Source organism: Equus przewalskii, chromosome 6, assembly GCF_037783145.1.
Source record: "Equus przewalskii isolate Varuska chromosome 6, EquPr2, whole genome shotgun sequence".
Lineage (NCBI taxonomy): Eukaryota > Metazoa > Chordata > Mammalia > Perissodactyla > Equidae > Equus > Equus przewalskii.
In genome coordinates, this window is record NC_091836.1 from 67,476,430 (window position 1) to 67,488,922 (window position 12,493).

At 37.5% G+C, this 12,493-nt stretch overlaps 1 protein-coding gene across 3 annotated transcripts in view; it reads right to left on the reverse strand.

The window, feature by feature from the left end:
- Positions 1-12,493, reverse strand: part of ACER3 (alkaline ceramidase 3) — a 150,745-nt gene that overhangs the window by 35,256 nt on the left and 102,996 nt on the right. The window lies entirely within an intron of this gene.

Sequence of the window (12,493 nt, forward strand, 5' to 3'; positions counted from 1 at the left end):
GAATAAGAAAGGAAAAATGAAGTTAGTAAAATCATTATTCTTTGGCAAAGGAAGTACATTTTGCCTACAAAAATTGCCCTCCCAATTAAATATAAATATTTATTCTCTTTCATACATTTTAAAGAACAGGATTTTTTTAAATGTGTAATTATGAAGAATTAAAAGCCTGCTTATAAACAACCAATATCAGAAGTCCCATAATCAATTTTAATTCTGAATGGTTACATGACATTTTAAATATCTGCTGAAACCTGAACAAATGGTATAATTTGGCTTCATACTCCCCAGACCCTTCATTTCTCTTTAGCTTCACTTTCAGCACATGACTCTACTTCCCATTTTGTAACAACATAAATCTGAACTCTTTTAAACTCTCCTCCTAAATGTTTCCACATTCATATGTATCCTCTCCCTGCATTTTTTTTCTTTTTGCTGAGGATGATTTGCCCTGAGCTAACATCTGTGCCAATCTCCGTCTATATTTTTTAGTATGTGGGCTGCCAGCACAGCATGGCTGCTAACAGAGAGGTGTAGGTCCGTGCCTGGAAACTGAACGTGGGCTGCCAAAGCAGAGCACACTGAACTTAACCACTAGGCCACTGGGGCTGGCCCTCTCCCTGCATTCTTTCTCCCATTCCTAATCTCTAGAGAAACAGGTGTCCATTTCTTCCCGACTGAGGTTAACCGATTCCCCTGTGTTTATTCTAGATGCTCCCACATCTTTCTAGACTTGGCTCCATCAACTAACCTCTTTCTCTCTATATTGAGCACTGGTTAGGTACTACTGTCTGGAAAATTGAACCTGGTAGTAAAATTTAACTTTTAAAGTATGAAATATTAAATACAGAAAATTTTGCATAGAATAAAAATGCACAGTTTAACAAGTATTAATAAAACCAATAGCTGGGAAGGTACCGTTCAAGTCAAGAAACGGATCCCCATTAACAGCCCAGAAGCGCTGCAGGCATTTCTTCCCAGTTCACCCTCTCCCCTCCTCCTTAGAGGAAACCACTCTCCTGACTTTCATAATAAATATTTTCTTGATTTTCTTTACATATTTACTAACTTGAACTGGTCTCTTAAATATGCATTCCTAAAAAATACTGTTTTTTGAATTTTAATTTACAATAGAATATTGCATACATTTGTTTTTATCTTGTCTTAAGATTCAGTTAGGTTATGTATGTAGACACAGTTCACTCATTTTTGATGTTATATACCATTTAACTGGATAAAAATACCACGATTTATTTACCCACCCTTGTGTTGATGGACTTTCTGGGTATTTCCAGTTTTCACTGCTATGAACATTCTTACCCCTCTCAGCGCACATGCACGCAGGTTTCTCTAGGCTATGTACTTAGGAATGGAACTGCTGGGTGAGATGCTATGTGCATTATCAAAATTACTGAAAAAGTCAAACTATTTTCCAAAGTGCTTATACCAATGTTTACTCCAATCAATGTGTATGAGTGTTTCTTTTGTGCCACATACTCACCAACACATGCTATAGTCAGACTTCTAAAGTTTTGTCAATCTATGTGGTTTTTAATATGTATTTCCCTGATTACAAGCTGAACGTTGTATGTTATGTTTACTGGCCATTTGATGTCCTCTATTGTTCAAACCTATTTTTTCATTTGATTGTCTGTCATTTTCTTACTTACTCGTTCCTTTCTTAACTTTAAAAAACTTTAAAAATTGAACTATAACACACATACAGAAAAGTGCTCGAAACAAACACAGTTTGATGATTATCACACAAAAAATAACCTCTTTCCCCAAGGTTTACCACTATCCTGACTTCTAACATTAGTTTAGTTTTGCCTGTTTTGAACCTCATTATAAATGGAACTCTAGGGCTGGCCCAGTGCTGCAGGGGTTAAGTGCACACGTTCCGCTTCGGCAGCCCAGGGTTCACCAGTTCGGATCCCGGGTGCGGACATGGCACCGCTTGCCAAGCCATGCTGTGGTAGGCGTCCCACATAGAAAGTAGAGGAAGATGGGCATGGATGTTAGCTCAGGGCCAGTATTCCTCAGCAAAAAGAGGAGGATTAGTGGCAGATGTTAGCTCAGGGCTAATCTTCCTCAAAAGAAAACACACAAAAAAAGAACTCTATAGTATATATTTATTTGTGTCAAGCTTGTTTTACTCAGTATTATGTGTGTGAGCCTCATTTAACTTGTTATATGAACTGTGTGGCGTATTAGTTTTCACTGCTATCTAATATTCCATTATTTGAATATGTGTATTTTACACATTCATTCTACTGCTGATGGACACTGGGGTCTGATTTTTAGCTATTTATAATAACCCTGCTATAAACATTTTAATATATATTTTTGGTGTATATGTTCGGGGATTTCTTTGGGCATATGCCTAGGAGTCAAACTGCTGGATCACACAGTATACATAAATTCAACTTTAGCAGTTTATACAAACTGTATTCCAAAGTGGTTATACCAATTAACACTCCCACCAGCAGTGTATGAGGGTTGCTTAACATCCTTGCCAGCCAGCACTTGGTACTATAAAGTCCATTTTTTTAAAAGATTTTATTTTTCCTTTTTTCTCCCAAAGCCCCCTGGTACATAGTTGTGTATTTTTAGTTGTGGGTCCTTCTAGTTGTGGCATGTGGGATGCTGCCTCAGCACGGCTTGACAAGCAGTGCCATGTCTGCTCCCAGGATTCGAACCGGCGAAACCCTGGGCTGCCAAAGCAGAGTGCACGAACTTAACTACTCAGCCACGGGGCCGGCCCCTATAAAGTCCTTTTGATTTTAGCCATTTTGTTGGGTGTGTAGTGGTATCTCATTGTGGTTTTTTTTTTTCTTAAAGATTTTATTCTTCCTTTTTCTCCCCAAAGCCCCCCAGTACATAGTTGTATATTCTAGTTGTGAGTGCCTCTGGTTGTGCTATGTGGGACGCCACCTCAGCATGGCCTGATGAGCAGTGCCATGTCCATGCCCAGGATCTGAACTGGCAAAACCCTGGGCCGTGGAAGCAGAGCACACAAACTTAACCACTCAGTCATGGGGCCGGCCCCTAGGTTTTCTATTCTTTATTAAGTTTTCCAGGAATTTGTCCATTAAAAAAAATAAAAATTTAAATGTATTGGCATAAAGTTGTTCATAATATTCAATTAACTTTTTAATGCCTCTAGGACTTCATGTGGTATCTCCTTCTCATTTCTGATATTATTTGTGCTTGCCTTCTTCTCCCTTGAATTCACCAAGGGTTTGTTAATTTTACTTGTCTTTTGAAGAAGCACTTTTTGGCTTTGCTGACTTTCCCTATAGTATGTTTGTTTTCTATTGTATTCATTTTTCTTTTTATCTTTCCCTCTCTTCTTGACATATATGCTAAATCTTTCCTTTTTTAGATTTTTTTTTTCTGCTATACACATTTTAAGGCTAGATATTTCCCTTCAAGTACTAATTTTGCTGAATCCTACAAGTTTTAACATGTATTTTTTTCATTATGATTCAAAATATTTTCCAATTTCTATGACTTCTTTGATCCATGTGTTATTTAGAATTATATTACTTATATTCTAACATAATTCATTATAGTCAGAAATTATATTCTGATTCCAATACTATGAAATTTAAGACTTGCTGTGTGAGCAAGCATATGGTCAATTTTCATAACTGTTCTCTGAGTGCTACAGAAAAACGTGTTCCTGCGATTGCTGGGTGCGGTATTTTACATTTGCCCTATTGGTCAAGTTTTTTAATCATGTTGTTTAAATCTTCTATATCCTCTATCAATTACTGAAAGCTATGTATTAAAGTCACCTAAGATTATAGATTTGTCTTCTTTTTCTTCTAGGTCTGTCAATCTTTGCCTTATATATTTTGAGGCATGATATACATTAGAGGTACATATAAATTTTGATTATCATAATTTTCTGATGAATTGAATACTTCTAATACTATGAAGTAATCCCTCTTTATCAATAGAAACGCTGTCCCCTTAAAGTCTATTTTGTCTGATATTAAAACAACTATATCATATTTCTTTTGCTTAGTGTTAGCATGATTTATATTTTCCCATACGTTTACTTTCAACATTTCTATATCTTGATGTTTTAGGTGGACTCTCTTATGAGGCCTTGATATGACTCTTGCCTACTACTTGTGGTCTCTATTAAGTGGAATTCAACAAGCATTTATTGAGTATTATACTACACCGAGGGGATATAGTGCTGTGAGTAAAGGGTTAAGATCCAGAGTGGGCTGATGCAGGCCTGGTTGAAAATTACCTCAGTGTCCCAGCCTTGAATACAACAGTTAAGATAAATGGGGAATGTTGTGTCTGCTGTGGTTGTGGTGAAAGACTGTATCTAGGTTGGAGGCTTGGGATCCGCAGGAAAACAGTCTAAAAGATGCCTATTATAAAGAATGATCAGAAAAAGGGGCTGTAGCTTCTATGTGTTACAACGACCTCGACTGTGCTTAGCTCTCATCCCTGCAGCTGTATGTAACTTATGCGGATGAGAGGGCAAAAGAAGCTGTGTACATGGACAGCTCTGAATTTCCCGATGAAAGTGTTGTACCTGCTGTATCCTCCAACTTGTATCCTCCTATAAAGCTAAGTAAACATAGTATTAGATTAAAGCCTGTGAGAGTCTGATTGCCAGCTTGAATCCATAAGTGTAGCCACACTGCTATAACGGTGAACAGTAAAGGCGTGCTCCCTGTCCTCACAGCAATTACAGTCTAGTGAGGAGAGAGAAGTAACCAGGCAATTAAAATGTAGTATTTTAACTCTGTGAGAGGGACTGGACAGAGTACTTTGTAAGCATGTAGGAAGGCTACCTAATCCAGATTTACGAAGATCAGAAAGACTTTCATGGAGGATATGATATTTTATAACTGAAGCACTAGTAGGAGAAGCATTATTATTAACAACTGAAACATTATTAAGAGAAAGTGGAAGAGAGTAACTGGCATAGCTTATATTCTGGGGACTAGAAGAAAGTCAGCATGTCTAGAATACATTGTTGGAGCAAAGAGTGAGAAAAATGGAGCCAGAAAGGTAAGCAGAGGTCAAGTTTGGCTTTTCAAGTCACGTTAAGGAGTTGGATGCTATCTTCAGAGCTACGGAACTCAAGGACAGTTCCAGTAGTAGCTCAACACGATCACTCACGTAGTAGAAAGACGTCCCTGTCTTGCTGGGTGGAGAATGAATTGGAGGGAGGTAAGACTGATGGAAAACAGACCAATGATAAGCTATTGCAGTAACCTAGGCGAGAGATGGAGCCTGGACTAGGCCAGTATCAGCGGAATGGAGAGAAATGGACAGATTAGGGAGATACTTAGGGCTTGGACTGACAATTAATTTGATATGGGAGTTAGGAAACGTTGGGAAAGTCAATGATGGCCTGGTTCATGACTTGGGCAGTTAGGTGCATGGTGAAATTGTTTACTGGGTTAGAGAATACATGAAGAGAAGAAAGATTGGGGAGGAAAATGGCAACTTCATTTCTAGATATATTCAGAGTTTGAGTTGCTGCTGAGGTATCCGAGTAGAGCTCTTTGGCAGGAGTTGGATTATCTGGGTCTAAACTTACAAGAAAAATGTGAGCTAAAGAAACAGATACATAAATCATCAGCATACAGAAGTCAAGCAGAACAGATTGTCAGGGAGTACGTTAGACATAGCAAATGCTGGATAAGACAGAACCTATACCCTGGCAGCATAACGGGGCTTTTTCAAATTAATTTTCTTTTCTCCACAAGCACCGCCACCCCATATATTCTGATTCTCCCCTAGGAATCTGTGGCAGAACCTCCTAGTGGTCTACTCAGTATCCATTTTCTCCTTCTGTTTTTATAGAAGACTCATTTTGTTCAGCTGGCAATATGTCCAAGTGTAAAAGCTTGGCAGCTAGAGGTGGCCACATGACACTCGCAACTTTTTTCCTATGCATAGTCTAATATTAGTCATTTTTTAAAATAAAAAAGAAAATAGAATACATACTTTTCTGCTCCTTGCAATTTTCATCTAAAAATATTTTTACAAGGTTTTTTTTTTTTTTGAGGAAGATTAGCCCTGAGCTAACATCTGCCAATCCTCCTTTTTGCTGAGGAAGGCTGGCCCTGAGCTAACATCCGTGCCCATCTTCCTCTACTTTCTATGTGGGACGCCTACCACAGCATGGCTTGCCAAGTGGTGCCATGTGCACACCCGGGATCCAAACCGATAAACCCTGGGCCGCCGAATTGGAACAGGCACGCTTAACTGCTGCGCCACCGGGCTAGCCCTATGAGGAATTTTTATAGCTTTCCATATTTAATTATTTTTTCAGTCTCCAAGCTCCAAAGACTATGAAAATATTAGTGTTTTCTCTCTGCTAAAGCATCCTAGAAATATGCTGTGTGTAAACTGAGACCTGGTATTTATCTTCAAGGAACCTATAGCCTAGGAAAAAAAGCATATTATATTTTTGTTTATCAGTTAAAAAGAAAGGTAAGGTATTTTGAGAAAAGCAGAAAAAGACAAATGTTTTGTTCTGTGAGTTGGTAGTCAGATGCCTGTGTGGAAAGATTTGAAGACAGATGAAACTGAGAGGTAAAAGAGGGCAAAGTAAGTGGGATAGGGCTGTAGTGTGGGCCCTTGGAGACCGTAGATATACAATAATTATTCTGATGATAATGAGGAAGACTGACTTTCAATATTTCTTCAGAGTTAACATTCTCCATAACTCATTCCTTACGGTCTATTCCTCGGATTAAGCCAAAACACGGAGAGGAGTTCCACATAACTGACCAGTTTATTTTCTATCAAGTGCTCACTGAATATTGACTGGGTGATAGCCACTGGACTAGGCATCCATCATTCCAAGATGAAAAGACACACTATTCCTGACCTCAGTGAGCTCAGTCTAGTAGAGGAGACACATATGTAATCAAATATCTAGCACCTGGATCTGGTTTCTAAATTCCATTCTCCACTAAAAGGAACTAGGGCTCCGTGGAGATATGGCTGACTCCAGGCCTGGGCAGGGGAAGAACAAGATGAGCCTGGAACATCTTCTCATGCCAAAGAGTAAGGAATACTCAAAGCATGATGGGAACATGTCAAAAGGACACAAACACCAGATCTCAGACAATCTGTAAACCAAAATAAATGAGTAACAAATCATAATTCATTGAATAAAGTAGGAATATATAAGTCCACAGAAATAAAAATAAATAAGTTGAAAGTTTAATAATTAACAGAGTATTTTCATAAATCTCAAATCTACTACAAAGTTCTTATTAATTTTGAGGGGATAAACAATAACTTTACAGTGCAGAAGTCTGGTGGACACTATCTTAAGTGATCATGTTCCAACATGTTGACAACATACTTTCAAGTGGTTCAGGGGAAAAAGGTTCTTTGTACTGTTCTTGCAACTTTTCTGTAAGTTTGGTAGTGTCTAAAAATAGACATATTTAAACAATAAAGAAACAATTCCATACTAACCCACTAGAATAATCATTAATTTCACATTTGAATCTCCAGAGGGAGCTCAAGTCTTTCACTCTGGGAGAAAGGCACTCAGCTCGCCTGTGATAAGAACAGTTCATCAGACGGGGGCGGGCGGACAACACGGGTAAGGGGCGCATCTGTACGGTGACGGATAAAACTAGAGTACTGGTGGTGAACACAATGCAGTCTATTCAGAAACTGACATAAAATAATGTACACCTGAAATTTATATAATGTTATAACCTGATATGACCTCAATAAAATAATTAAAGAAAGAAAAAAGAACAATTCATTAGAGTGGGACATCACGTAGGGATTTGTGGATAAAGCCCCAGTGAGCGGGAACCTGTGGTGACAGGAAATGGGATTTAGGCATTTGGAGTTTGTAATTGACTCACTCAGTACATTAATGACAATCATAATTATCATAATTAATTGCCCAAACATAGTAAAGAACCTCTAACAGAAAAAGCCAAGGGCTGGGGTTGGGGGATCTAGATTTTTTTTTTTTTTTTTTTTTTTTTTTTTAAAGATTTTATTTTTTCCTTTTTCTCCCCAAAGCCCCCCGGTACGTAGTTGTGTATTCTTCGTTGTGGGTTCTTCTAGTTGTGGCATGTGGGACGCTGCCTCAGCGTGGTCTGATGAGCAGTGCCATGTCCGCGCCCAGGATTCGAACTAACGAAACACTGGGCCGCCTGCAGCGGAACGCGCGAACTTAACCACTCAGCCACGGGGCCAGCCCCGGATCTAGATTTTTCTACCAACTGATTACTGCCTCACTATATAATCTTGAACAAGTCATTTCATTTACCTTGGCCTTGGACTCTCACTTGTAAAAGAAAGAGACTGAACTAGGTGACTGTGGTTTCATCTTCCTATAATTATAGTCAAAATAGGATGTAAGGAAGCATTTTATTTTGGGAGTTAATATAAGTTACTCTTATATGATAAGACTAAAAGGTTGGTGTTTCCTACATAAATAGATGATAGTTTAAATGCTAAAAGGCTAAATGTAGATATTACTTTGTAACTATAAAACAACTTCACAAGTCTCATAAGGCAATGAGGTCTAATGGTAAAAAAAAAAAAGCTTTTGTAGACACTTAGAAATGATTTAAAATCCTAACTATACAGCCTTCTAATCCCTCCTACACATGACTGCCAGAAGCATCTGACATAGATCTTAGAATGCCATGCCTCCGTCAATGGCAAAAGCATGAGATCCAAACTTTAGCATGACATCTAGTGCTTCACAATTTGGACCAGTCTTCCTTCCTCTCTTATGTCCTGCAGGAGCTTCTATTTTAGCACAGGATTTCCCAAATAGTATCCCCCAGAATACTATTGTGCTGGGAGATGTTAAGAGATAATGTATAAAAACAAGTTCTGGGGGGTTGGGCCCTGTAGCATAGTGGTTAAGTTTGGTGCGCTCTGCTTCAGTGACACGCGTTCATGCGTTTGGATGATGGGCACGGATGTATTCCACCTGACCCACATATAAAGTGGAGGAAGACTGGCACAGATGTTAGTTCAGGGCTAATCTTCTTCAGCAAAAAATAAAAAAATAAAATAAAAAAATAAAAATTTTCAATGGTCAAATAAATCCTACTCAAACATCATCTCCTGTGTGAAGTCTTGCTGAAATCCTTCTATAGAAATTACTTAATCTCTTTTTATTCCCAAAGTACTTCACTTATATTTGACTCTGGGCAGTTTTTAAAGTTGATAACTGAATTCTGGCTTAGCTCTACCTAAGTTTTACATATTCAGTCTTCACATTTTTTCTAATAATTTCATCATCACACTCAAATCTAAATAGTATTTTTCATTCTTTTTAAAAATGAATCTTTCTGATAAATTAGATTTCAAAGTACAGATTCTGCTGCAGGGGCATCATCATATCATGGAAGGAATATGGGCTTTGGAATAAAAACACTTGGGTTCAATTTCTAGCTCTGCAGTAACTAGGTGAGAAATATTGGGCAAATTACTTAACCTTTCTGACTCTCAGTTATCTATCTCACCTATAAAATGAAGGTGAGAATTTCTACACAGGTTTGCTGATATTTTAGCAAGATAACAGGTAAGTCAATCTATATAAACTACATGACAGATTATACAATATTTAGCACAGAGCAGACACTCAAAAATGTTAGCTTCTTTTGCTTCCTTTCCAAGTGTGCTTACACAGTAGTTTTCTTACATCTCTAATTTGTAATAAAATGGCACAAATGAAGAAAAGAATAAAATTTAAATATATCTGCTTAAGTTCCCATTTTTCAAATTGTGTACATAGTGTGTTCCTTCTTGCAAACTCTGAGGGTCAAACTGGAAGGCAATGACATGACAGTCATGTCTAGAAACAATCTTGAGGCGACATCTGCTTTGGCAGGAAGATTTTAAGCACTCTTCGAGACATTAGATGAGATCTCATCTGAGATATTCAATTACTGATTTGTCAGTTAGCTGCTTAAAGAGAGTTCACTAACTTCTTAAAAGTTCTTTTAATCTCTTCTCATGCATGCTTTTCTTTTTGTTTCCTTCTTAAGATATACTGGTGTCTCTATTGAGTGTGACAGCGATGTGATTTGAGTGTTGTCCTTTGCAAGGGCACTGAATTAAACAAACAGCACTGGGTTTCCTTTGGAGATGTTTGCATCACCTTGGATTTGATACAGTAAAGTAGGACTGTTATCAGTATTTTCTCCCTCAGGGAAGCTAATCTGATTAGCAATCATCCTGCTGGGGACAGATACTTTTAAAGTGTTTATTAACTCTTTCTTCTAACTGTATATCACTACATACTTATCTGGGCCCAACTCAAATATCTCCTTTCAGAAGCTTTCGTGATTATCACAGGTAGAAATTTATGCATGTCACCTTCCATCTTAATATGTATTTTTAGTATCATACTGTATTACTATGTTTATTGCCTTGTGCTTTGCATTATCTTATATTAATTATTTTTACATTATCCTTGTGAAAAAATACCTCTCCCAATTTTGAACATTTTACAGATGAGAATGGGGTATTATAGGTAAGAACAGGCACAGCATGAAATTTGCCCATGGATAGTGAAGTGGCAAAAAAACAAGATTCCAAAGCTCAGGAAATCAAAGTGGTAAGAAATCAAGATTCTAAACTCTCAAGTTAGAGGTCCTTCAGGTTAGACAACATTGCTTTCCTCTCCTTTTCCATAATTTTAAAGATCTTAAAAGTTATTATAAATCTACCCACAAATTCCCAAACAATTTTTCCACTTAGAAATTCCTAAACAATTTTTCTAAGTTTTGGTACATAAGAATACCAACAGTCATATGAAAGAATGAGAGCAATACTCTAAACTGACAAATAGAAGATTCTCATAAAGAGCAGTTCTTTTTTCTTAAGAATGATACTCAGAAAATAATCAGGGATAGATTTTTAAAAGCCCTAAGTATAAACAGAAAGTATCAATTCTAACTACTTAGATCAGCACAGGACATTCCAGGTTAGACATCTGAGGCAAAGGCCTCTTTGAATAAAGCTCAAATAAAGCAGTGAGAAATACCATTGGATCACAATAGTGGGTCACTTTCCCTTACTTGTTTTTCAATACCAGAGTAAGTAATAATGTAGGTGTATGCAATAGATGTATTTTGTAATCCTACCCTGAGTCATCTAAGCAGGCAGATTGTGCCCGTCTACGTTAGCACTGCTTCTGCATATGCGTTACAAGACATAAACTACACATATTTTTCACAAGTCTATCTTCCTGACCAGACGGTGAGCTCCTTGAGACCAGCAGCCACGTCTTATTTGCTTTGGTATTAGCTAACATTCAGAGTGTTTACTATGTGCTAAGGGTTTTACACGCATTATCTCATTCCACCTCAGACAACCTCAGGAGGTTATTATACCAATTTCAGAGACGCAGTATGATGAGCTCTTTAAGAGCAGGGACTTCGTTATTTCAATCATGAGTCTATCTCCTGTGTCTAGGACAGCATCTGGCATATTGGAAGGCCGTTAAAAAGTGTTTGTTGAATAATTAGGACACCAAAGCTCAAACCTGCTAGTAAGTGGAGAGACTAGATTTGAATCTAGGTCTGCCTGACTTCAGATTTTAAAGTCTCTGCTCTGCTGCCTATCTCCTTCCAACTCCCAGCTCAGAATCTGGTACTGAGAACGTACACAGTGGACATCTGCTGAATGAATGAATGTCTTCTACACTCAGTCGCTTATCCACTTTACCTGAGCACTGCCCTCCTTCTGCACTTCTCTATCCTGATTTGTAATCTCTAGGCTTAGGATATAAACCATAGCTGTAAGCTTTCATCCTGCTTCCCCTCCTATCAGCAAACCTCATCCCCATCATATACAGACAAGACAATATTTATGACTGGAAAAACACATAGAAATTGCAGCATTGGAAGTTATATGAATAATTGGTTACTTTTATTACATAAACATACTGTCAAAATAGGTCTAAAATACAAAATGGGAACTTGATGGTCATAAACTTATAAAAATTAATCCCAAATTTCTAAATTTTGGTTTTTGGTGGTTACGATTTCTCTTTCTTATAAAGGCAAACAAGAAATTCATAAAAACTGAAGTATTCTTCATATAAATAAACTTACTTCATTTTTTACACTGTGTCAGTAAATCTTTCTAAATAAAGGGGTAATTACACAATGACACCATTTCAAGCTATGATCAACAGGAAAGTGAGAATGACCTCTCCCATGACATCTACTTTCAGCTGGCCTGTAGAAAAGGAAGGCACAATAATGTGGTTTTGGAATTTATTTCAAAAAACAGATCTCAGTCAGATGATTATCGTCTAGTTTAAGCTTAAAAAGTTACAGGAACATTTACTTGTTATATAAGCACAAATATTCTAAAACTACAAAGCCTCCAATACTCCTGAAACGTGTGCTTATTTATTTATTTTTGTTTGCTACTTTGTTGAAAAAAGGGAGACAAGATTTAAACAAATCTAAGTTACAATTCTGGCTCTGCCCTGTGATAA